This window comes from Passer domesticus, chromosome 3, assembly GCF_036417665.1.
Source record: "Passer domesticus isolate bPasDom1 chromosome 3, bPasDom1.hap1, whole genome shotgun sequence".
Taxonomy (NCBI): domain Eukaryota; kingdom Metazoa; phylum Chordata; class Aves; order Passeriformes; family Passeridae; genus Passer; species Passer domesticus.
The window spans coordinates 47,525,035-47,551,844 of record NC_087476.1 but is presented as its reverse complement, the minus strand read 5'-3'; the positions used below and the strand labels follow the sequence as shown (position 1 = coordinate 47,551,844).

Sequence of the window (26,810 nt, the reverse complement as noted above, 5' to 3'; positions counted from 1 at the left end):
AGACTGTCTCTGATGTAATCTGATATTGTTACTAAATACAAGTCCCCACTCTCTGCTTAAGCACTGTTGATATTGTGACATGAACTGACAAAAACCAGAAAATTCAGCAGTACACTGACACCTCACACTTTGCTCATGGCTTTGTGAAGCGAAAGGGGAACAGATACCAAAGCTTGAGCTGAAGACAGTATCAATCAGCCCGAGTTTTCTGGCTCTTGGTCAGTTTGCATCACAAACTTAATGTTATTTAAACACAAGCTTATAGTATAATTTGAGGGAAAGAAGACATTATGAAGCAAACATGCTCACATTACCTGTAAGATTGAAATAAGTTTAAAATCTGTTTTTACAAATAGAAATGAAGTAATTTAAAAATAATGTTAATTTACCAGTTCCACCCCCTAGTAAATTCACTTATACAAATACTACTTGCTAGGTTTGCTTTTTATGTTCCTTTATTGTATAAATGGCAATTATGTATTTTGGTTCAGGGTCAAAGCTTTCTGTATTTACATTATTTGTCAATTTATAATGGTTTCTGTGGACATAACATGGTTCATTTATTAAAAAATATTAGTTAGTTCTTGAATTAATTTATTGTACTTGAATTAATGTATTGTACAACCTATTGTACTAATCCAGCTGTCCCATGTGTGTATTAAACCATAGAGAAGATGTGTCCTATTAAAAGTAAACTAACTTGCTCATTCCCATTCTGTTCCTCAGCCAGCCTTCCCCCTTCCAAATTCCTAGACATGCTAAGCTATAAATGAAATATTTGTAGTAAGCTTACACTTTATTTAGCTGTATGGAAAAAAATCATATTTCACATAATCCAAATAATGTTTTAACACATCCCAGATTAAAAACAAACAAATAAAAACAACCCAAGAAATTACTTCCCCCCTTTTATTAGTATCAGCTAGAAAATTACCTAGTTTGTAAGCTAAATACACTCCACACAAATTGAAGAGTTTTCCTTGTCTTCCCAACCAAGCCTCTGAGTGATACTGCCACTCATCCCTGCTGTATTTCTCTTCCCACAGCTGATTACCTTTGCCTGTAGATTAAAGTGGGACAGGTGAAGGACTTGACCTCTGCTTTTGGCCTCACTCATACACACTCTTGCTCAGGCACAACTCTCCCAGACACACCCATGCACCATTTAGACAACAGAAGGGGCCTGGGATCATTCCCAGTGGGCATTTTGGAGAGGACTACCCATTTTTTTTGTCCAAGAAGAATTCAGCTTGTACATGCCAACAATATTGTTCAGTTGGGCTTAAAGACAGAAAGGTGCATTCCACTTCACAGTAGAGATGTAATTTAGCTTATTTATGATCCATCCATACAGTGTTCTCTTCTTTGCTCCGAACACCACACATGAAGAGGCAGGAAAGTGTCATGGGCAATTTTCTCTGTTATCTCATTACAGAATTGATATACTCTAATCTCTCTATCTGATTCCATGAGTCTACATATTTGAACAAATAGGTAAGTTAGATTGTATAGCTTTTGTAATATGATGATGGAGAAGATCCCCTCAGGTTGGCCTCAGGAAGGCTCTTTGGGGGAAGTCATCTGGCTCAAGGCAAGCTAACTTTGAAGCCACATCTTTCTCCTCAAGATGTTACTAGAATTCTGTTGTCATTTATGGATTAATAAAGAAAGTATTGTTATTCTGTTTGAAAATATCCAAGCAAATTTCACTGTGAAAGAGCAAACATGACATCATGAATCCTTTTACATCAGGATAGACTAATTGCTTCAATGTATGTGCCAAAACTTTAAGTTAAGAAGAGAGGTACGAAGCCACCCAGCTGATAGCAGGGCTCATAGAAGGGCCAGAAAAGCCCTTTGGGCCTGAACTGCCTTAATGTAAAAATGGTCTCTCTCAGTTTTTAAAAAAAGTACTATACCTCAAGATAAAAATATCACAGGAGGGGAACAAAATCTGAGAGAGTCACATTAGATGTGTTCCTTCACACAGGAAGGACACAAGGTACTCTGAGGGAGAACACTTATGGGAACTGTTCTTGGCTGATACTGTAAACGTGAAATTATGCCTCAAACTGATGCGATTCAAAATTCCAACAGGACATTGATGTAAAATGTAAAACCAATCATTTTTCCTCAAATACATTTTTCTGCAAGAAAATATGTATTTGAATGAGAGACGTGAACTTTGTTTTAAAAAGGTCTTTTTCTCCTAAGAAAAAAAATATTTTCCAACCACGAAAGTGGAAAGAATGTTTACCTAATGTAGGTTCTCAGTATAATACTGAGAAATACAATTTCTGAGACCTTTTATTTACAGAAACAGGAGCCAAGAAGTTAATGAAATTCATGAAAACCCAGTTATACATGGATCATAAAATTGGACAGATGTGAGAAACGTTTAAATCACAATTTTCAAAGTGGGATGACAGCAATACATCTGAAGATGCAGGGCACTGTAGATGTTGCTAAATGCAATTACATTCAAAAGTATGTCTTTTTACTTTCTTATGCTGCCTCCAGCACTCTCACAGTAGAATATTTCACATGCTTTTGTTTTTTTATTTCCCACTTTGTCCCAGGAGAAATAGCTTGATTGGTATGTAGTCTGGATATCTGTTGTTTCCTGTGAACAATTTATTGTTGAGCAATAAGGTTGAAGAAACTAGTTCTTAATTTGAGTCAGAAAGAAGATTTGCAAGCACTTGTAGCTTGCAGAACAAGACATTTCAAAGCCTATGAAAGGCCTATGGAGATTTCACTGGCATCACAAAAATGTTCCAAATAATTCAGTGTACATGAATTATGTATATGTGTATATGTGTGTGAGTCTGTCTGCCTGTGTACAAGTTGGGGCATGAAACATTTTCCCAGAGACAAAAATATTGAGGTAACCAGTTGAGAATATCCAGCATTCTTAGAGGCTTCTGCTTTGTGACTGAAACAATATTAGGATGATGGGTTGTTGTGTGATGCTGCTGTTCTGCTTTTTTTCCCATGGGGCTATCTGAACTTCCAAGGTAGAACCAAAATAAAAGCGCAGATGTTGAGAATCATTTTATCACTCTGAGAGCAATGGCCCTTCATGGCAGAGGACACTGGAGAAGAGTTTGAACCAATTATCCAGCTGCTGATTTGGTTAAGGAAGATAGGAGTGACTTCATATTTAGAGTAGAATTAAGTGATACAAAGAGGCTTCTCTAGAGCTGCCTATCATCATTTTGACATGGGCAAAACACTCAATGAGGCCAAAATGGGCCATATTTGATAGCCCTTGGGTGTTGCACAACAGGAATTGGAACCAAATGAAAATACTTGCATTGCAGAATCAGATCAGGAGCAACGCTTTCCCAGCCATATCAGCATTACACAAGGAATAACAGCGATTAAGACCCCTACATTTTCTGGGAAATTAATGATGAAAAATGAATATGATCATTTGATCAAACTCATGAGATAGATTCTCGATAGTTGATGTGTTAAATTAATACAGGATAAAGCTTTTACTTTATAAATGGTTCACTGAGTAAATGCAAAACAATCCCAAATGTTTCTAGGAACTTTCTAAAGTTGCAATAATTTTCTTTATGATCTCACTGTTTTTATTTATTTGTCATAACACCATAGAATTTTTGGTCACATTGGATCATATTTGGCAACTATTTTCAATGAAATTACATATTTTCTGATCATTAAGAGATATGTTGATCTGCACACATAGGGGGAAAAAGTAGAAAAGAAATCAATTAATTGTAACAGTCTTTAGACAATTGAAAGTGAAAAGTTTAATCACTTGAGGCACAAATAATCAACAGTCAGTGAAGATTTTCCAATTTCTAGACTCAGTAAGACAGACTCATCATAGTATATTTACAGAAGCCACAAAATCATTAAACTTATTAAATGATGGAAGAATTAGATTCAGACTACTAATGAAACAACTCCCATGTAAAATTCTCCTGTCTAGGGACACTTCTTTCCTTTTCTCTCTGCAGAAAAGGGAATGGATGAAAGGAGAAGGAGGGTTTTGAACTGAATGGTCCTTAGAGCTATCCACTCTTATCATGTAATGGAATCTTCTAATCTTGTGCTCAAAAGATCTTTATCGTTCTAGAGATTTCAAATAAAATGTCAACTGCCATTTAAACTAATGTATTAAAGTGACTTAAACACCACCTTCCTTCACAACAAAATGGATGGAAAACAAAAGTAGTTTATAAATTATGATTCTGAGAAAAATCTCTTCCCAGACTCAGAATAAAAATATAACCTTTCATTAGAAAAATGAAAAAAATTCTAAAAGCATTCTAGTGCATGATTATGTTATTTTACTACCTCTGCTGCTGCCAGATTATAAATGAGTGAAACAAACTCCAGCATGAAGCATACCCTTGCCTCACTCATTACAAACTCAGAAACTGCAAGGAATAATATGGGGAGAAAAACTTGTCTTTTGTGCTTCAGTAAGAACAAGGAGAAGCCAAATTATTTACAGGTAGGTTCCCATTAGTCCACAGAGCCTGCTTCCCATTTGGTAAAATGGTAGTTCTTTTCTTCCTAATCCCATAGATCCTTCCCGATCAGCTAGTAGCATGCTTCAGCATTCAGCAAGGTACCTGAACACTAGCCATGGAGTTGCTCATGTGTTCTAAGCCAAGATCTTGCTGCAGCCCCTTGCTGCAACAAGCCTCCTATCATCTGGAATCTGTCTGGAGTTACTATTCCTGCTGCCATACCTCTTCCATTCCTCCTTCAAAAATGAGAGGGAGAAAAAAGTGGCTTCCTGTTGGATAAGTAATGGATCTATTCTGTCAGAAAGGCTGTCTCAGACCTCACAGACAGAGCCAGTCTGGAACATCCTGCAAACTTTCCTAGACACTATCCAAAATATATGGTGCCCTGCTTTTCAAATATCACACCATTTATCTGGTGCTTTCTGGAAACATTTCAGACAGACATACGACATACCAAGATGATTGCTACAAAGTAGAATATTCTTTATTCCTATCTAAATGAAAAATGATGGCAGCTCTTTCTTTGGAGTAAAATTAATGTTCACCAGCACAGCACATGCAGAAAGATCAAGTCATACTCAAATTACAAAGTGAGTGCAAACACAGTGGGAGTTTGCGTGAGGGGGAAAAAGGATGATGGAGGTGATATTTGGCCAAAGTTTATATGAATGTCACCATCAGTGTTAGACCTGTATAATTACATGCATATATAATTTTTCACCTGTGTATATATTTTAACTGTCAGAGAAATTTTTGATTTGCCTTTTTGTGTATTAAAAATCAATACATTAATGCTGATAATAATTCAGCTAAAACATTATCAACTTTGCCTACTTAGAACATAATCAAATAAATAGGTTTAATTGCAGCTATTGATATCAAATTCTTCATGCAAGTAGTCTTAGGAAAAGCCCTGTTATTACTAATTGCAACCATCATTCAGTTCATTTTGGAAGGAATTTGCAAGCCATCCAGCCTGTGGATAAATAGTAAATGGGAAAAAAAAAAAGGTGTAAAAGTTCTGCAAACACTTTCCCCTTATATGCAGTGGTTTTATTTCTTTGTGAAAGACATATCATATTGTAATTTTATCTTAATAAATTTGTCACACAGGACAAGAATAATAATTCTGTTCTTTAAAACAACTCAAGCGGTGCGTGTAACTCATAAACAAGAAGTGCAAGGATGGTGCAGAGTTTTCCCTGTGCTTTACTCAGGTGCGTAAGTGAAGGCCCTTGGTATCCTTAAGCCTTTTATGTTGTCAATGGAGAAAGAGAGAAGCTCCCACCAGGGAGTGCTTCAGAGCAAGGATTAATTTTAGTGTTCTGAATTACTCCCTGGGAAAGACCCTTAGAAAAATACAGAGAAGGTCACCAAGGGTGAGCAATGCTTTCTCTACAGGGAATGAGTAAATCAGCTCTTCAACGCAGAGAGAGCTAGCTAGGGCATGAATACAACACAGGCCTATGGAAACATGAAGGACACTGAAAGGGTGAATGGAGATCAATTTTTATTTGTCCTCTCTGCTTTATAAGGTGGTGACCATCAATAGCAGCTGGCAAGTTCAAAGTACAGATGAAAAGGCAATTCCTTATCCTGTAGCTGGGGAGCAGTGGAACTCATTTCTGTGAGAAGGTTATGTATATTAAAAACCAGAGTGGACAAGATGATGGTAGGGAATTACAGTGCAATTTGTGAGACATTGCTATCCCTGTCTTAGGAAGTCCATAAATCAATCTACTAGACCTTGGAGAATAATCGAGGACTAAAAAAAATAAACTTTCCTTTCTCTTCCCCTTGGTACCTCTGCCTGGCTATTGACAAAACTGAGCAGCAGGATGAAAAAACTTCAGGTCAAATTCAGTTTGACTTCTCTATTCCTACATCTTACACTATGTCCTTCGCAAATTAACTTCCTTGTATAAACAAGAGTATTAAATGCTGAAAGTAGATTTCAGAGTAAATCTTCTGTATGGGAACAGGTTATACTCTTGAACATGTGAAGACAGAGAACAACTGCAAAAAACTCCTAGTGCTAAAAGTTAAACCCTGAAATATAAGGTGAATGCATTCAATCACACTTTCCTCACAGCAACCCCAGAGACAGACTGGTGCTCTCTTAGTGAGCTCTTTACTATTTGTGGGGAAATATCTGACACCACATGTGTTTCAAACAGCATCTCCTGGCTGAGTCAGCACAAACACGCTGGTTGATGTTTTCTGGAAGAACTGGGAGAGAGGATAGGATTATTTATCCCATCAGACTCAGTCTTGGCAAACACACAGAGGGGAAGTATTTACTCTCTGAAAATTATCTCTTGAGCTTAAAACTGAGATGCCTAGAGAATAAGGGGACAGTTTATGACTCTCAATTTTCCTGTATGGCTAAAAGCCAGGCTACAATCTGGATGTAAGTTTAACACTGTCTTTTCTCAGATAAAGTCCAAACTTGAGCAGCCAGAATTTGTCAGAGTAAGAATAGAGTAAATAAAACATTTCACATCTTTAGATTTAAAAGTAGATAGAGGATGAAAGTTAAAAAAGTAGATTTGCATATTTTTTTATTTCCTGAAAAGGTAATGATAATATATTTTATCTCTCCTGAGGCACTTAATTGATAAAATAATCTCTGTTGGTTACTTTCTCTTTAGCAAATAGGTCAGTGGTTTGAGACAGCCAGCAAGGCTGGATCACATCTTCAAGTCTAATTGCTTTGCTACAGCTTTGACTACTTAAGAGTCCATTGTGATTAATTTGAATTTAGGCACCTGTTTTCACAAATAACTACTGAGATCCATCTCCTGCTGTGGTACCAGTTTGAGCTGCTTACGACTTAAAAATATTTTTCCTAATTTTTAGAGAAACAGCAGCAATGAGGATTTCTTGTCTTGTCAACCGTGATGTTATAGACTACAAATTAGCACAACAGGCAATTTTTTTTCCATCTCAAAATTTAAAAATCTATGACTATTGTGAGTTTCAAGATTTATTTTGAGGCAAATAAGTCCTGTAGTCAGAGGAGGAAAAACTCACCAGCAGTATCATGGAAAACCAGGAATTCTGTTGGGGAAATTTGGAAAAAATCTGCTTTCAATGAATTACAAGTAGTTCTTTCTCTAATCACCTATGTTTCAAAAAGATAAAATCTGGCACTAAAGAGATATTTACAAAATAGTTTATATTAATTTAAAATAGATGTCTAAGGTAATTGAGATGATCTGTTCCAGGACTGCTTGAATTTTTGTATTTATGGGTGGAGCTTATATTTATGCATGGAGCATAAGTAATTTAAATTAGATGTATAACTTTTGGGTGGCTGTAGTCAGGGGAGTTCCACTTCAATTTTCCTGTTGCATAGTTTCTTTTTTGTATTTCTTCAGCTGTCTGTGCATATCAGCAAAAGTGTCTCAAGGATAATAGTGTCCCAAGGATTTCTTGATCGCAGAGCTAAAGAAAAAGACACTAGATGCTTCCATAGATTTTTAGGCAAAAGCAAGTGAGTGGCAGATACTGAGGATAGGGATAAGCAAGAATGGGCTTCTTGACAGTAAGAAAATACAGTAATATTACATGCTGGAGAAGCTATGACACTGTTTCTGTAAGTAGCTCTAGACAGATAGTTTGTCAAAGATGTAAAATTACCAAAAAAAAGTATTTTATCTCTTGGAGTAGCAGGGACTGAGGAAGCTCTTTCTGCTGTAGAGTGTGTTTGATTCTGCATCTCTGGAAAGTGTTAGGCTTTCCTTGCCACAGTCCCTTGAAGAAAATGGTCACCTGCATCCATTAATGTATAAATCCACAACTGCATTACTCTTAATTCACAATAAGTTTCAGTGAATACCTTGGGCATAGTGCCACCTGTGAATGGTACGTGGGGATGAAAATGGAATTATATAATGACGTGTCACATGTCGTCTAATTGGGACAAAATTTTATCGATTTCGATCAAGGTGGACAGGCCACCTATACTACCCTGGAAAAGGAACATAAACAAATTATATGTATTCTATAAATAACCCCTGTTAGGTAGCATGTGTAACCACACCATCATTTAATGTGTGATCCTTGTTAAAATAGAAAGATGGTTTTTTCCACCTTCCAGTTTACTGGAGATTTAAAGAACAGTTTGAAAAATGTTGACATCAAGAAACAAGCTGAGATGCTGAGAGAGCAAGCAATACATGCGTCTCTGTGTGCTACATATATTTATGTAACATGCATATATATATATATATATATATATATATATATATAATGACACACATCTGTTGCATGTCTATCTGCATTAAGGAAAAGTGTTAGTGGCATTGCTATAGAATATAAACCCTTTCTGGGACTCTTAGTACTTACAAAACATTAAATCCTATAAAATTTTTCATTGGCCCAGTTCATTAATTCTTAGAATGATGAACTTCAAGGAACAATTTAAGCTTCTTTTTAATTACACAAGGTAAAAATTGAGTGGTTCTAGCTCCCAGTTAACCATGAATGAGGTTAATGTACAGCAAGGAATAATGTGAAGAAGGAACCAACAGTAGTACCTCATGGACTTTCTCCATGTAGCTCACTCCTTGGAAGCCATAAAGTCTGGTTGGTATAACAGAAGTGTTTGCAATTAGAGTTAATGGAGTTAGTTGAGACCACAGGAGGGGGAGAGTAGCTTTGATCCCAGGTGGCCTCATAGCAAGAAGGCTCACAGCAAGGGAGCACTCTGAATTGGAAAATATCAGAGGCATTTGCTGCAAAACCAAGAAGTCACTGCTGGAAAATGCCTAAGAATTTACAAGCAAAACTAATTTAGTTTCCCGTCTCTATCACCTCAACTTTCTCTCCAATCACAACATTCAAAATAAGGATGAATTTTTTCCTGTGATCTATTTTTTACTAAACATGGTAATTAATTCTTACTGTTTACACTGTCTTGGCCACATTGTCTTAATCAGGAAAGAAAAAGGTAGGATGAATAAAATCTACTAAATCATTCCAGAAAAGGAAACACACATTCATTTTTATTATGCATGTCAAAGTACTGCTTCATAATAGCTGAATTATTAATTGTCAGAGCTTTTGGGATTTCCTATTGTCACTGTTACTGAGTAGCCACATTTGGAAACCTGTGTCATAATACTGTATTTTATGAAAACCATAGTGAGATTCCAGTTGGCTGAAAAATAACATTTTCAGTTATTTTATAATAACTCTATAGTATTATCATTCATTTGGGATAGAGTTTGGAATATTACTTAAGAGATTCAAAATTATTCATTACTTAAAGCCATTTGTGACTTTTACAAATGAACTAAGCAATCACTTCAGATTCAGCAGATAGATCATTTGCAGAATATATTTTTTCTTCAAAAATATTCTTTGAACTGTACTTGCACTTACCTTGATAGAGGATGAAAGTTATAAAAGTGGATTTGCATATTTTCTTCCATACTCAATAAATAAATTAATTTAAAAGTCTATCCCAAATGTCTTGAGTAAAAACGAAAATAATCAAAAGGAAGTACAAATTAAGGAAAAACATGAAAAAAGTGTGGAGGGACTTTGTCTGTCTCTGATAATTAAGGTTGGAATGAGAACTGCTGAGAGGGAGTGCCATGCTGTTATTCCAAATAACAGAATCTACAAAGACAATCCAGTAGTTTGCTGGTATCATTACTTGAATATTAAAGAAAGAAAATTATGTTGTGGTACTTCAGGGGGCCTCAGGTTCATAGGAGTTTTTTTTAAAATGGGAAGGTGACTTTAAGTCTATATGGGGATGTATGGGAGAAGAGCAGCAGCTATGATCTAGTGACACATCCCTGCATTTATGAAAAGGGAATTAGTGGGCCTGGGTTTTGAGGAATTGTCAGGAGCTTTTGAGGAAAGGATCCACAACAAACTTGCAGAGGAGACAAAAAACATGTACAAGGGTCTTAGCAGAGCAAGGCTGATGTACTGTGACTGAAGAAAGTCATAAGAATTGTAAAAAACCTCTTAGGATCTAGACATTTCAGATGAACCCATGTGTATAGACACTTACCAGTGAAAAACCACCTTTGGTTGTAAGCTAACCAGGAGCAATTATATGAATGGCAAAGGCACTTTTCGTAGCAATTCAGCAGCACAAATGATGGCAGAATGGAGAGTCAATTGGCTGCATCAGCAGCTGCAGAATACATGGTCTGTGAAGACACAGCAAAAAATTATTGTGCTGTGCCAAGAAAGGGCTTAATACTTTCTGCTTAGTAGAAACAGAAGTCAATTTATTATTTAATCTAAAACACTGGTAAAAATTCCTAGTAAATAGAGAAACCTTAGAACGCAGTAATAATGATAATTTTCTGAGAACATTTATGCAGAATTTGAGCCTTGGAGGTGTTCAGCATTTGAAGTGTGGATTATGTACAGACAAATAAAATGTTGGCTTTGGGAGGCAGAATGAAGGCAAAGGGAGTCTCAGTGCAATTAAATATAGAATCTTGAAGAAGCTTGTAAAATTTTTACACAGCCTGTTGTCAGTGTTCTCATGTTGATGACCTCATTTTCCTGCATTAGCAATAGTAATTTAAGTACAAATATTTCAGCTTTATATTGAGTGTCAGAAAGACAGAAGGAAAAAGACAACAAACAGGCTGACCTCAGATCTCTGCTAAATTCTCCAAGTTCTCCTCTGACATTTCATTACTTCTGTCACAGGCATACAAAGAGATTTATGCATCCATCCAGTCCTGTAACTGGATTTATTAAAGATGGTATTTCCGGCTTAATGGAAGTGACTGCCAACTCCATCTATTCCCACACTAGAGCAGCATTTGGCAAAGATAAAAAGGAATTTATCAGTAAACTTTTTGTTTTGTTTTCTGTGCACCTTTCACTCCCCCATCCCTTATTTTTTCACTAAATATCAACACTGTGTATGGAAAACAGCCACTTCCTTTCTCTCTGATTAATATCAGCAGTGAAGGAAGGGGAGGAGGGGGATGGAAGGGAATAAAGAAAGAACCACCCAGCACACTGGGAAAAACGTGAGAGTAATCAATTAATCTGTTTTAAATCTATGAGCGGTGCTGTCTTGAACTCCATTATCTTTTACTTATTGAAATAAAATTAAAAAAATTTGATCTGATTGAATATGGTAAAAAAGGGTGAGTCAAAAAAACAGTAGGAGTTTATCAATGACAAAAAATCCTCAGACCCATTAGACAGATTCCTGGGAAATCTGACATTTTCTAAACTTTTTTTTGCCTGGTGTTTGGATTCCAGCATGTTCCATATACTATGGTTTTGATTGCAGATGAGCCATCTTTTCCTTGGGCCATGGCAAGTGCATTCCCAGCATATAAAAAGGAAGGGTTTTTACATGCCAAAATCATCTGTGATTTATTGCCTCATGGGCTCATCTGGATTTAGTTTTGGAGTCTGGCACCAATTCCTTAATTACTTTGGTCAGTTCATTCCATTTCTCCGTTCTGAAGTTCCTCATCTGCAAAACCAGAGGAATGATAAACACATAAGCACACCAAAAGCCCTGTGAGTGACTTACTGGAGCCTCTGTGAAAACAGTAGGGACTTTAGCCATGGTCTGAGAGAGCAATGGTGTTACCCTGCAGGATCTTGCCAGATTCCCATCCCTTCCATTCCAAGTCCTGGAATGTCACCAGGGAGGTAATGGGTGTGGGCTCTGACAAACTGAGGTGGGAAAAATTTGCAGGTTCTTGCTTCTTTTGACTTTTATCTAGAGCAGAGAAAAGGGAATTCTACCATGTCACCACCTGTGATCTCCCGTTGAATAGTGCACCTGGATTCATGTAATTACTTTCTACTTGCTGACAATGCATATTTGCAATACCTGGGATTGAGTGGAGATGGGTCATAATGGCAAGAATAACTATTATTTTCCTAATATTTTAAGAAAATTTCATAGGTGACTATAAGCTGGCCTGTAATTTAAAATAAATGCTGTTTACTTTTTCTCATTTGATGTTCACTGCAAGTAAATGGAGAAAAGGAAAAGAAGAAGCACTGTCACGTGCTGACCTTCTTCTATGGCTTACCAATAATCAAAAAAGTATTTCTCTAGAAGAAGGCCAAATGATATTAATTTGCTTTCCAAGAAAGATTTTCAGGCAGTGAATAAAGCAGGAGACGACTTTCCTTGCTGGAGAGAATTTATTAATATGTTCTTGGCCAGGGCAGAGGCAGGCTTACACTTTTACTAGATGTCCTTCTGGATTTCCTGCCTTTGGTCTCTCCCAACCTCAACCAGTCTGTGAGGACAAGAAAATTGTAGCAGAAATGAGAGTAGATTTCTTGAATCAGCTGAGAAAAGGCACTAGCATTTGTCCCCTAGTGTCATCTCCTTTTTTTTTTTTTTTTTTTAAGATTTTTTTCAATATTTCCAATAGCTAGTACAAAAACACATGGAAGATTTTCCCACTGGCTTGGAAAATAGAAGAATGTGATGGAAAACTTATCAGGAAAAAAAACAAATCAACAGTACAGGCCACAGAACTGTAAAACAGTGACAGTAGCTTACAAATAGCATAGCCTAAGTACAGATGGCTGATAGAAATATATGTCTGATAGAAACAGAACTTGGGTAAGAATTTCTCTTACCCACGAAGCAGTGTTTATCCTTGAATAACATTTCCTGTGATCACACTTTCAAATATAAATATTATTTTGTATGCTGATAGTGGGCAAAAGGAAAAATTTCTTTTATTCTGAAAGATAAGAAAACAAGCAAGTATAACTGAAGCAACTTTTGTCCTGGATTCAAAAAACTATAGCAGATGCTTTCTCTCAGTTGCTCTTTATCAGAGAGAATATTACATACAGATGTATTTTAGAAAGTTTATTTTTCTTTAAATTAAAAAAAAAGCTTCATGGGATAGAGAACACCTCTTTCAAAGCTTGATGTGCCAATATTTTAGTAGTCATGGGGGAATTTTAGCATATAAATTCTTTTCTAGGAAAGAAAAAAACCCAACTTACATATTCTTTGCCTGAAAATGTGCAGAAAAAAAATCAAAAGTTATTTAACTTATTTAATTCAGAAGTTATATAACTTTAAACATAGTGAGAATTTCTGTTGGCAGTATTTGCCTGATTTCCAGTCTGCTTGTTCTACCCATCTTGGGTTCTTCCTGCTGATGCAATATGCCATTGTTCTCTCTGATGTATTTCTCTAAGGTTAAAATTATTTCCATTATCAGAGTTTCCCCAGCCGTGTCCTCCCCATCCATTGTAGAACATTGTCTGGATGGCTTTTGATGTTCCTGAACATTTGTCCATGACTTGGTAGCAGAAGGTCAGCAGAAGATGCCTGCAAGTAGGAAAAGCCGTATGCATTCACTGCTGTCCTGTTGCCATGTGGGAGCAAGGAAGAGGGCTCCCCAAGAGGAGCAGGGAAAGGATCAAATGGTTGACTGCACAGCACACACATGAGATGCCAGTGCTTCTGCAAAGCACCACATGTGTTGTTCCCTTCTTATCTCAGTCCTGCCTGGGCATGTCAGGTTTGCTGTACACATGCAATGGATGTGTGCACATTCATTTCTGGCGTGTCTGAGGTGCCTGAGGTGCCAAGGCAATGCATCTCAATTAAAAGTGACTGAACAGAGGGCACTTTAACAGGTACATCAAAACATTGAAGGAAATGCCTTGCAGAGGCAGATGTAGATTGTCCTCAACTTTTCATCTGCAGTGTATCACTCCTTCACTGCAGAGTCTTCCCTCACCTGAGTCCTGTGGTTCTTGCGCCCTCTGTGCTGGTAGCACAGACCTGTCATGTGCACACTCTGTTTAACATGCTTTTGCACTCTTCTTATACAGAGATATTTCATAACTGGTTCTCTTGGTGATTAAAAAGAACAGATTTATATCAGCTTTTATTTAGAGATGCTGTCCAGAACCACAGAAAATAATTTACCCTTTTTTGGACTTTATGAATGAAAGGAACTACATTTGCAATTATAACAAGGAAATGACAATTTTCTCATATAACATAAAAAATAGTTTTCCTTTGAAAACCATTTTAAAAATGCGCACTTCCTCCCCACAGTGTCCTCTTGGTCTCCTTCATGTGTGAAAACATCTGAGTATAATAAATTAGTGTTCTTCTTTAGAGAGTAGCTATACCATCTCGAGGAAATAAGTTATTTTAACATGCTCCAAAGACAGAAATATCATTGTTAATATGCATTCTGTAAGACTTTAAAGAACAAATATATGCTAAAATTATGTTTCATTTTGTCTTAAATATGATCTTTTTACTGAAAAGTAATCTAGTATTTTAATACAAGGAGCTAGTGCTCAGTATTCTTTCTCAATACGCCTTTTTTACTTCAAGGAGGTAAAACTGAATGTACTTATGACTAGTTCACCTCCCCCCTCATCCCCCAACACATTCACAATACAATTCATTCAGTGAAAAGCCTTGAACTTACTTTTTTTTTTTTTTTTTAACACAAGGAAAGCAGAAAAAGCCAAGCATTGAATTCTCATCTCTCATCGCACACTAGGAGGTAAATCCTGCCTCAGTGTTGGCCAGCCTGCCCTGAACTTTGGTAGATAATTCTGGTAGTGGCACTCTGCACAGCCTCATTTCACTGCACAGAAAAATAAAGCCCCTGCTTTTTATGCAGCTTGGCAAACTTTATTGAGAGGGCACCAGGGGAGAACAAACCACAGTTTTTATTAGCTCCCACCTTACAGCAGCCCAGGCCCATTCAGAGCTCTGCTAAGTCAACTAGAGGTCTTTTGATACCAAAGAGCTTTGAATCCAAGTGCCTGGAGAGAAATTATATGTTGAATACGAAATAAATGGGGAAGGAGGATGAAAATAATTACTCCCTAAAAATGTGCTGCTTGTTCTATGACATTTTCAAGTGACTTTCTACAGAGGGAGAAGTGAGCAGCTTGATTTGCGGCCATTGTTTTGGTCAGCCTAGGCTCTTGAACTGAGAAACTGCAGGAACTAACTTCCAGGGTACTGTGAACGTTATAATTTTATTAATTGCTTTTACATGTGTTTCTTTTACATGTCTGTAAGCAAATGCAATTGTAAGTTGTGGTTTCTGTGGCATTCCTGAAAACAAATATTACTAACACTGATGACAAAACCTTAATAGAATATAGCGAGGAGGAACAGCAGTTATAAAAACAATAATTCTTTTAGACTGTTTTACACATTTTTGAAAATGTGTAAAAAATTATTATTACAAGTATACTTCAAATCAAATGTTAGTGTTTATTGGATGGATATTACACCCTTTAAAAGAAATACTATAAATGTTTTGATGTTGTGGAGAAAGTTAATAGACAGGAAATCACAGAGTTCTGTATAAAAAGTACTTTAAAATCTACATAGAGACATGTTTCCCACTGACTTTCATCTATGTGTTGCAGGCAGAAGATTTCTCAAAATGCAACAAAGCCGATAACAAAACAGGAATTACTAGAGAATGTTCTGCCTGGAAAATATGCCTTATGGTCATTAAAAATATCTAATGTTTATCATATATGGACATCTTATGAAAACATATTTGAATTGTTCTCTCATCCTCTCTCAGCTGTTTTCTCTGATTTTATGAGCCTGTCTGTGCTTTTTCATAATCAGAAAAAAATTGAGGAAAACACTTTCTGTTCTGATCTGTTCTCTAGTGAGAATTGTGGGTTAGTGAGTAGATACATGTTTCAGAAACAAAGCAGAAGATTGCCTAACAACAGCATGCTTTCTTTAGAAAAATCCATGCTTCCTGATTTGTCTGCATCACACATCAGAAATGTTGCAAAATATGACCTTTTTTTTTTTTTTCAGATTCTATAGTATTTCTGTTTTCTAACTACTGCATCATGGTCACTTCCCTGGACAGGACAATACACATTACAGTGATTTACATTAATACATTAATACAGTTAATATCTGTGAAAAGCAACTTCTGCACAGGGAATTAAAAGCAAGTCTGAATAAATATTCAAGAAAGACTTGAGATATTAATACAAGACTAGAAGTGTCACTGACTTGAAACTCAGTAGGCATGTGAATAAATTGTAACACGCAGAGACAGAAGAAATTACAGAAGAATTCCTTATGAACAGGGACCGTCTTGTTTGTATAGCAGTCAGAATAGCTGAATATCATTTTTACTGGGAGTTTTAAGTGCTTCAGCAACATCGGGGAGAATAATAAAAAGAATAACAAGAAGTATAATGTGGGCATACTAAATCCAACAGTACCATGCAGTGATACTCAGCAGTGTTCATTCTTCTTTCAAATGACAGTGCTTAGTAAATAAGGAAGCAAACTCTTCTTTTCTACTGCAAATAGGAGAAATAAACTCTTCAAGTAGCTCAGAATAAGAATGTTATTATATCTTGAGATATTTTAGCTAGTAAATAATGAAAACATCCCCTATGTACAGAGAGTGGTTATTCAGTGAAAGGGAGAGTATTTTAACAGCAGACTGTCATTTGCTATCCAATAAGGCAACTGCTGTCAGAGGGAATAGCCAGGCATTGCAGTCTCCCTCTCCAGCCCCCTGCCTTGGTGGAGGGCAGGCACACAGCCAGTGTATCCCAAACCTTGATCTGGCTGTCTTAAGCTGACAACACAAACACAGCATGGCTAGATAGCTTCACTAACTATATCTGCAAAAAAGGAGGCACTTTGCAGTTCTTCATGTGGGGTCCCTCTTCACAAACAGTGTGACAGCCCTGTGCCCATGCATGCATCCTTTCAGAGTGTATGGATTTTTGTATTTAGCCCCAGTGAAGACTTCACTATTGAGCCTTTTTCATTAAGATTAACAAAACAAGTCAGAGGCCCTGTTTTACATTACTGTGAGCAGTTCCTTATTCTGCTTTTCAGAATGGAATTTTACTTGTACTCTTCTAGGAGGTACCCACCCTGCCTCCCCTCATTTTTCTGCTTTTACATTGCTTCTCCTTGGCCTCTCTGGCATTAAAAGATGAACAATTTTCTAGGCTTAAACCTAACTGAGCTAAGGGAAAAAAAAAAAAAGAAGAAAAGGGGTGGGATAATTTTCTGCTGACTGTGCTTCATGGAGCAGCTCACCGCGTGGCCAGCTGGGAGCAGAGCTGGTGTGAGGGAAGGGCAGGCACACAGCCAAGGGCCTTGGTTTGGAGAGAATGCTGGTTTGGTCGAACAACCTGTCAACTCATCTGTAATGTGAAACCTCACCTTGGCTTGAATGAAGCTTCTTGGTAAATTGTGCAGCAGTGTGATGCAAGGAGGCAGAACTCAACTTTCAGAAACAGAGATTTGCCTTTAAGGAAATTTCAAATACCTGCTATTTGGCACAGAAGAAATACAAATGCCTGTAGCTGTGAATTTTTCCAGGACTAAGGTTCACTGATCTGTTTTGGTCTCAACAGTTTTTGTAATCTAGAAAAGAAGTGTCACTCATTTCTCACTTAAGGCAGCTTTAGTGTTGTCTTTCTTCCATTAATTGATATCACTCTTTGAAAAAAAAGCAGACCACTATAGTTCATAAATGCAATAAATAAAATTTTAAGAGCCACACAAATATTGCAGCATTTTCTTGAAATTTCAAAGCAGTAATAGAGAACAATGCTTGATACTCTACACTGGCACGTGAACAAGGGTAAAGAGTTGTCACTGCTTGGGTAACATTCACAAGACATGCTCTTATTCTCTATTTGTCTGTATTCCTTACCTTGGCTTTTGCACCTTTTCTTCCCTTGGGGAACTGCTACATTTAGGATGTACAAGAGATTGCTCAGAAGGACCCTTGCTTTGCATGAGTGAAAATGCATGTGACTTCTAATGCATAACAATGCAAAGACACAGACTCTTTCTGCACTATTCCCAAGGATGCCCTGAAATGTGATTGAACAATAAGGCAAACTGTATCTTTAAATGAAGGCTGAAAGGGGTCAAAACATCTCTTTGTGTTGGAGCAGGAATATAACTGAAAAGTTTGAGTTGTACTACCTTTTGAGAATGATTTCTTACCATTTCTTCATCACTTTAGTCCATGTGAAACTTTTAGGACAGGAAATCACTATCTTGTCTCAAGCTCTGTATTTTGATCTAGTTATGAACTTTAGGACAAAATCAGACCTAAAGCTCTATAGGCTTCCAAACTCAACAATGCAAAACCTCACTTTGCAACCCATTGTTTTAGTGTGATTACTTAGATTCAAGCCATCTATTAGAGAAAATTTCAAACAGGTCAGCATGAGCCAAACCCTTAATCCTGTGCTTAGACTCAAGTTTTTTGAGTTTAAACTTGGTATTATATTGGTATTATTATTTTTGAGTTTATACTTTTGTCTCTTTTCTTCCCCTATTTATCACAATGAAAAAAATAATTTGATTTCTGCAAAGGAGGGTTCATGCATCACTAGTTCTGTTATGCCTCCAAGAGAGAGTATTTCAAAGCAGCTTCCTACCTGTATCTTCTGTATCTTAAGCTGAACTGGAGGTAATAATATCTTACAGCTTTAGAGCAAATGGGGTGCACTTAACATAATATATTAACAACAGACTTAATTTTGGTTGGTTTTTTTTGTTTGTTTGTTTGTTTTGTTTTTTGGGGTTTTTTTAAGAAATCATTGCATAGCCCCAAGAAGAACATTTCTCAAACTCTGGATGAATGGCACCAGGAAAAAAAACCCTTCCAAAAGCTATTATATTTTGCTATAATGACAAATAATATGCTTATGCAGTTAGTGAATATAATTCTATTGTGCAAGATCATGGCAAAATGAAAAAAAAAACTTCAGCTCCACCTGAATTTAAACACTGCCAAACAGTACATCACAACTAATTTATCCTGTGCTTCACTCACAACCAGTTAGCATCTCCTTTGTGCCTCATCACAGCACATGCCTCATTTGTATTTCCATCCACTTCACTGAGAAAGGCACGTCTCACAGTTTGAGAAACAACACTATGAAATAAGTGCACTCTTTAAATACACTTAGCTTAACTGTTTCCATTCTTCTTGGCCATATCAGAGTTCTCTGGCTTAGATTAATTTCCCCAGTTACATAAAGCATCTTGCAATCAAGTGTTTTAACATTTTTTGGCCTGAGAGTGAAATAAGAAAATGACCTATATCCCCATTCCAAATGTGTGGGTGGTGCAGGAAAAAATATCTTTATTTTCACTGGGACATGCTTTGCTTGCCCCAGACCCCTTTCTAATCAGCTTGGAAATGACAGATCTACACATGCAGCTGTGGTATGCTCCCTAAGCAAAGGCATGTTAGAAGCTGGCCTAGTGAGAGATGTAATAACCTGAGTGAGTGGTCCAAAAGTGGTCTGAGCAAAATGTTTCTACTTCCTTACTTTGCAGTAATCTTCCTCTGTAAGGAAGAACCTTACAGAGAAGAACCCTGCAACACTGTGCAGAAACTAAATTAAAGAAAAAAAAGGACTAGGATGTTGAGGGATAGTATTAAAAGAACATTGTAGCTGAAGAAGGCTGGAGTTGCCCTGTAGCCCACATAAGCAGATAGAGTTCTTGTGGGAGGAACACTGAAGTCAATGTCTTGTGTGAAATGCTGTGGGGGAACCTGTCTCCAGCTATTGGTCACAGAGGGAAACTCAGAAAACTCCCTTCACTGTGCTTTGGAAGTTGCCTTGAATTAATAACTTACAATAAGCCGAGTTTAGTTACTTTTTTAGGCTTATCTGAGTGGTTACTGCACCATGCAGTAGTGTGCTGGTTTCCTGCACTGTGTTTGGGAGTATGCTGTGTAAACTGGGAAAAATGGCAGGGAGCCAGCTCCTCTAAAAAATGCTCGCTATCTGTAGTAACTTCCTTTTACACAGGAGTGGAAGTTCTGATAGGAGTATCCTATAAGCCACTTTTTGCTTCAGAATACTTTATGCAGCTCATATTAAAGAGCCCTTAGGACACCTCATCTTGGCTTTAGTGGAGATGGGAGATGAGATTTTTCTTTATTCCAAGCAAGTTCTTCTAATTATTCAACTAGGGTGTCCTGCTTCAACTTGTGCTCTTTCCTCCTGCCTTAATTACTTCAGAATTATTTTCTGTGCAGTGTAGGAACTTGTAAATATCTTTATATTCTGAAATCAAGCCAGAGTACACTCTAATAGCTTGCACAGTCACCTGGAATACAGAATATGTAAATTCTCAAATGCAGAGAGAATTTAACATGTATTTTTCAAATCCATGGGAAAGTAACCTGATTCCTATGTAGACAGGACCACTAGATTCCTATGTAAACATATGAAGAAGCAGTATTGTGAACTGTTTCATTCTCTGTCCTGGTTTAAAAAGAAAGTGCCACAACAGGAAGATTTGCTTGGGATCCTGTTCCTTCAGATTCACATTTAATGTGTATTGACAGTGTGCTCTGACTGTAAAAAGGATTTCAACAACTGAGTGAAGAATGACTCTACTTTGCCAGCTAATGGAATCAAGAATTTATCAAAGAAATGTGCAGATCTGGGATAACTGGATTAAAACCATAATAAATTCTTGGAAAGCATCCTTGTATAATGCATTTAGGAAGGCCAAAGGAAAATGAAGATTGTCTAGAGATTTCAAATTCTCACTAAGTAACGAAATTAAATCACATAAGCATTTCTCCTTAACGCCCATAATGAATTGTTACAAATTAGAGGTCATTTCACCTTTGAGATTGGCTGTGATTAAAAAAAAAGAAAACACAACAGTTAACTAATTTACACATCCAGGGACTGTAGCTAAATATCCATGGATATTTGTGCAATTTGGCTTATGCATTATTCAAAATACATTGCTTGGGGATTTGACTAGAAGAAAAAGAAAGCTAGAAATAAGGGTGGCTTATGGACAAAAAAAATAGATTATTAACTGGACAATTATTAAGTAGCTAAGCAATAATATTTGTTTTATATTAATAGTGAAAGAAAAAATAAGATCTACACAATAGCCAATCTTGGTCTCACTGGAATACAGTGTCTCTGAAAGCTGAGGTTACCATATGTCTAGGCTGCCTTTGACATGTCCCTTTATTAGCACCAAAAAAAACCCCAGTCTGGGAACAAAAATAGGATTGTGTAATTTCTAAATGAACAGAACATAACATAAATGCTGGAACTCATTTCCTGGACATGAACACGTTCACAGCATATGCAAATGTTACAGAAACCTAGCAGCTGTATTTGCAATTAGGATTCAAGAGTATACTGAGGCACAACCTTGCCACCTTTGTCCCTTGCTTTCAAAAGTGGCAGTAAAATTGACTGAAGTACCCTTCTTCCTTCATCTTGTTGAGTAAGAACTCTGAGAAGCATAAATGGGATCTTATTCTCCGTTTTTAATCTGATCCACTCTGGGTACATTTTTTTTGATTTAAAGACAAGAGTTTGAAACCCCAGAAATAGATAGGAACAGCCTGAAGAAATGGGGTCAGAGAATCACTGGCATCTCCACACACAAACACAAACACACACAAAATCTGTTTTCTAGCTTGCTGCTTTTTTAAAAGGGGAGTCCCAGTGATAGGCAAAGTGTATTTTATTTGTATCTTATGGGATGTTTTGTCTACATGTGGCAGCCTGTAGGATGTCCACATTTTAAAAGAAGAATGGAGAATATAGTTAGAACCATCTTGTTAGAGATGTGGAGAAATCACAGATACAGACATCTGCCTGGCCTGTGTTTGTATCTCCATTGGGAAAAGGACCATAACTGGCTTCAGGGAAGACACATCTCCTCGCAGCTGCAAACAAGCTGCAACACAGTTGGTAAGAATAAAATTAAAGAAAACTTCTGCCTGCAAGTGGGTAGAGAAAGGAGGCAAGGTAAATTCAATATATAAAAGTCAAATGCATTCTGAAAAGAAAACAGGAAAAACAACAAATCAAAAAAGGAAAAAATTAGATTGGAAGGGAAGGCTAAATTGCTGAAGTGGCTCTTCAGAACCCATTCACAACTTAGTCTGAGAAAGCAGGGGCAGCCTCAGTCAGTTTATGTCAGGTAGGGGACAGGACATGATAGTGACCATGTGGATACTGCTAAAATGGAGAAATCTTCAACTCAGAGAAGCAGACATATGCTTACGGTATGAAGGCACATATGGACAGTCTCTTGAAAGAAACTGAAGCATTTCTTAGCAGACAGGATCCCTGATGCATCCAGTCTGGCATCTTGCCTCTGGCAATAAATCATACTCAGCATTTCAGAAACAGCTTCCAAAATCCTATAGTCTATCTGCCCATTTATGTAATGTGAAATATAAGTAAGCAAGAGGAAAATTCCTTTGTGGTCTTTTTGTCAATCATTCACTATGGATTATTAGATTTATTATTGCTCTTATCTTAGCATGAATAATCACTGATGTTGTTACTGGCAATAAAATTATTCCAGAGTTGAAAAAATCAAGTTATTTCAGTTGAGGAGGTTGACCAGGTGGTGCTTACAGTTCAATATTTCGTTTTGTTGACTCTATTTGTATCTGATATAAAAGAAACATGCTTGTGTAATTTACAAAAATGACAGCAAGGGAAAAGTCTTAAAGAAGAATTGCTTTTATCTCAGGTTATAATTTAGTTAATGTGAGCCCAAATGTTGTATGCTGCAGATCCACAGGCAAGAAGAAACATCTTTATAATTTCATCTTTATAATGATGCAGGTAAAAATTATCATACATTAATCCTTTTGAGTTAAGAGTTTTAGCTGATCCACTGTTATACATATGACAAAGCAGAAAAACTATGGGGAAGGTAAAAAATTCCAAGGCCAAAATAAAGCCTAAAATTGCTCTAGAAGAGGCTCTTTTTAACTCTCACACAAACAAAAACTCCTGCTGTAAATAGATACATTATCTGTGAATAAAATATACAACAATTACCACTCTGTAGTGACAAAGTTCCTCTTTTATGTTGCTGCTCCTGAGAGAAAATTGCTGATTTGTTTTCCTACAACTGATGCAAAAGCCAGACACCACTCTTTCTAATTTAGTTACATTTCCAGTGGGAAAAGAGGCCATTCTCTAATTCTATTGCACCAGTATGCTACATATGTAGCATCCATATCACAGACACAATAATCCACATAGCAAACCAAGTCAATGCAGCCAAAGTGTCTTCAGAAATTCATGGAACTACTGAAAAGACATTGTAATGTGGAAAACACTGTATAATGCACAGTATTGTGTATTTATTTTGTGCAGTTAAGGTGGGTAACTAGCAATTCCCTAGTCAAATAGAAAATTCAAGTTTTCAAGAAAAATATAACCTGAGGAATTTCATGTAAGTCAACAATAAGAACTTTGGTTTTAGCCCTTTTTCTTGTCCCACTCCTACGTAGTGTAGGCTGATTTTAAATGAAAATGAAAGATATTTCAAAACCTGTACTTGTTAAATTGAAAATAAGGGTGTCAGCATTTTCTAAAACTTCTTGTTCCCCTGTCAAGTTTCAACACACTTAATGACCTTATTTTCTTTTTTCCTTACTGTTAAAATTAATTATTAATTTGTCTTTCAAATATTATTCCGACCTAAAATTTTATTTTCAATTGTATATTTTGTTTAGCCCCAGAATTGCCTAACTGTGCAAATAAAACACCATGCTTCAAGTCAGTTTTTCTCACATGAGAAACAGGAAATTTCTTGCAAAAATTACAAGTTGTACTTTACGTTACAAATGTAACGTAAGTTAATTACAAACAAAAATTATATAGTTGTACTTTAAGGTGCACATATTTTGTTTTATTTGATACTGACTACCTGGAAAAATACTTATAGAATATTGGAATTTGTGTCAGTGAAGTTGAGGAAAAGGATATTACTGCAAAAGATCAAACGGACACAAGTCTTTAATAGCATTCTATCAATTTACTGGTAGATGAATCAAATCCTTTTTCAGATGAATTCCATTTTGCATTTTTTGTAAAGAAATTATCTTCTGTCTTCACATATATTTATAACCCTTGTTTGGTGCACCTCTGTCAGCAATATTTTATGTTGGCAAAGTGGCAGAAAGATGTGACAGATGATGATATAAGCAAGCAAAAGCAAAAAATTTATAAAAATCCCCACATTGCCTTTATCTATATATTTAAAGTGATGTGGAATATGTATCTGAACCCACTCATGCATATTTTGTGATCTCAAAATAGTTAAGAAACACTGAACATATAGGAATGCTTGATTAGCAGGGGCTTATTAATAATTCAGCTTTGATAACTGGGGTGAAATAAAATTCCTTGTCCATAATAACAAGTTTGTGGGATTTGATTCTGCAGACTCCGGAATATCCGCCCTATCAACCAGACATTTTGTGTCTGTATTCTGTTTCAATTCTACAGCAACAGGTATGGCCAGTTTATGGCAGGACTTGAGGGAATATGAAGTGTGAAAACAAACTTTTAGAAGACTAAAAGGTAAAGGAGAGGACAAAGAAACAGAAAATGATTGTGTTGATTTAATATTGAAGAGCAACATGCAATCAGAACATGTTCAAATTCAGCATTAGGGTGAGGCATTTAACACTCTTTGCAAAGGGTCTGGGGAGAAGAAACCTTTTTCAGAATAAAAGTATGACAGTTAACTATTCTGTCTGCTAGGCTTCTTTTCCTAAAAAAAAAAAAAAAAATCCTGGAGATTTTAGTTTGGGAAGATTTTCCATATGATTTAGGAGCTTAAGAACTCAATACAAGTTGTGGTGAATTGGATTATTCAATCTGTCAATGCCACTACCTGTGACCATGCAGCACTCCCTTAGTTCTCAGTGCAGTGGACTGTGATAATTTGTTGCATACTTAATTTCATAACCTGAAATGTGCATTTGTACTTAATGCATCCAGCAAATTACCCTCCACAGCATGGAGCACATGGCCTGATCTCTCACACTGCAAGATTGCCTTGCAAGGTAAGTGAAAAATGAACAGTTTGGGAAAAAGTAGGTAGTGTCACTTCACTGCCCTGATCATAACAGGGAAAAAGGTTTGCAATTTACTACCATTTTTTTCCAGTCTCTGAACACATACCTCTATCTTCAGCAGTCCCCAAAGTTCACTGAAGCAGTGGTGCTTGTGCTGATTTCATTTCATTCCTTCTGCAAGATTACCTTAGAACATCTGGTAAAAATTAGACAAACAGATTAGTTACAGTTCTCTTTTCAGTTAATTATTTGAAGCCACTGCCCTCACTTATCTATTGCAGAGGAAAGGCATAGATTTCTGACAGGAATAGAGGTTCTAGCTAGGGATTGTGCAGCCAGTGTCAAACCTAATAAGAATTCAAGGACTCCAGGTCCATAATTTGGGATGATGGTAGTGCTGCTGCTGCACCTCAGCTGAGAACACTGCTTGTCCAATACAAAGAAGCTCTCTAATCCAAAGAAATGTGTAATACAGTTGCAGTTTTAATGGAAATGTAATTAGCCTGACTCTAACTACATTTCCTCTGTATTATGCAAAACAAAATTATTTGGTGGTCTATAAACACAACAATGGACTACTTAAAATGTTCAGGCGTGAATAGCTTCATGGTTTTTAACTCATCAGTGCTGTCATTTTTCCTCTTACTATGAGACAGCTGATAGCTACAGTAGGGCTGCTTTAGCAGAGCAAAAAGAAAAGTAAGCATGCTATTTTCTTTGACACCTGGCAGCCATCAGGCTGTGTGATGTGCAGACATTACTGTCACTGTCTCTAATGGGCAATAAGAACTACGAGGAAAATCTGTGGCCAGGGCTGCCACCTGCATGGTCATTTCACACTTCTGAGACTGTTCTATGCCTGAATTCATGTAAGGAAAGGACACCATTGCTTTTTGGCAGTTAATAAAAATTAATATCAAGAGTGGCAAGAAAAGCTTGAAACATCCAGCCTGCCTGGAAGTCAGGTGTTTTGAATGAGGATACCACATTGATGACGAGTGAAAGTGTTACCTTGAGCAAAGCCTTTTGTGCCTCCCTTTGTTGCAGACCTTAAGGTAGGAGCTGTCAGGAGTTCCTGGTGCACACAGAGGGCAGCCTGTCTTTCAGGAGAGACTGCTCCCTCAGAGTACTGTGGGCAGCACTTTCTGCCCCAATAACTTTAGGTTTCACTTAATTCCATCGTCCTTGTCACTTGGGACTTCAGCTGACTGCAGTCAGGCTCCCTTTCTGACACTCAATTGCTAGGCTAAATGTATGCATGCATGTATATATTTTCACACACACATACACACATACATATATAACAGTTATGTTCAATAGCCCTGTACTTAAGGTGAAGTTTCTGAGGATATGTATACAAAACACAAGGATATATTAGGTCTCACAGTTGCTTTCCTCGATTTTCACTTAATAAAGA

The 26,810-nt window shown here is 36.8% G+C and overlaps 1 long non-coding RNA gene across 2 annotated transcripts in view; it reads right to left on the bottom strand.

Moving 5' to 3' along the window:
- The window catches only part of LOC135298064 (uncharacterized), a 39,830-nt gene extending 13,325 nt beyond the window's left edge, over positions 1 to 26,505 (bottom strand). The window contains exons 1-2 of one of the 2 annotated variants that reach the window (XR_010360034.1): positions 26,405 to 26,505; positions 25,500 to 25,589 (exon numbers count right to left, since the gene is read on the bottom strand). This is a non-coding gene — a long non-coding RNA (uncharacterized LOC135298064). Of the gene's footprint in view, positions 1 to 25,499; positions 25,590 to 25,740; positions 25,836 to 26,404 lie in introns of those variants that run through there. The other variant, XR_010360033.1, reaches the window with a different exon arrangement.
- Between the last annotated feature and the right edge of the window lie 305 nt (positions 26,506 to 26,810).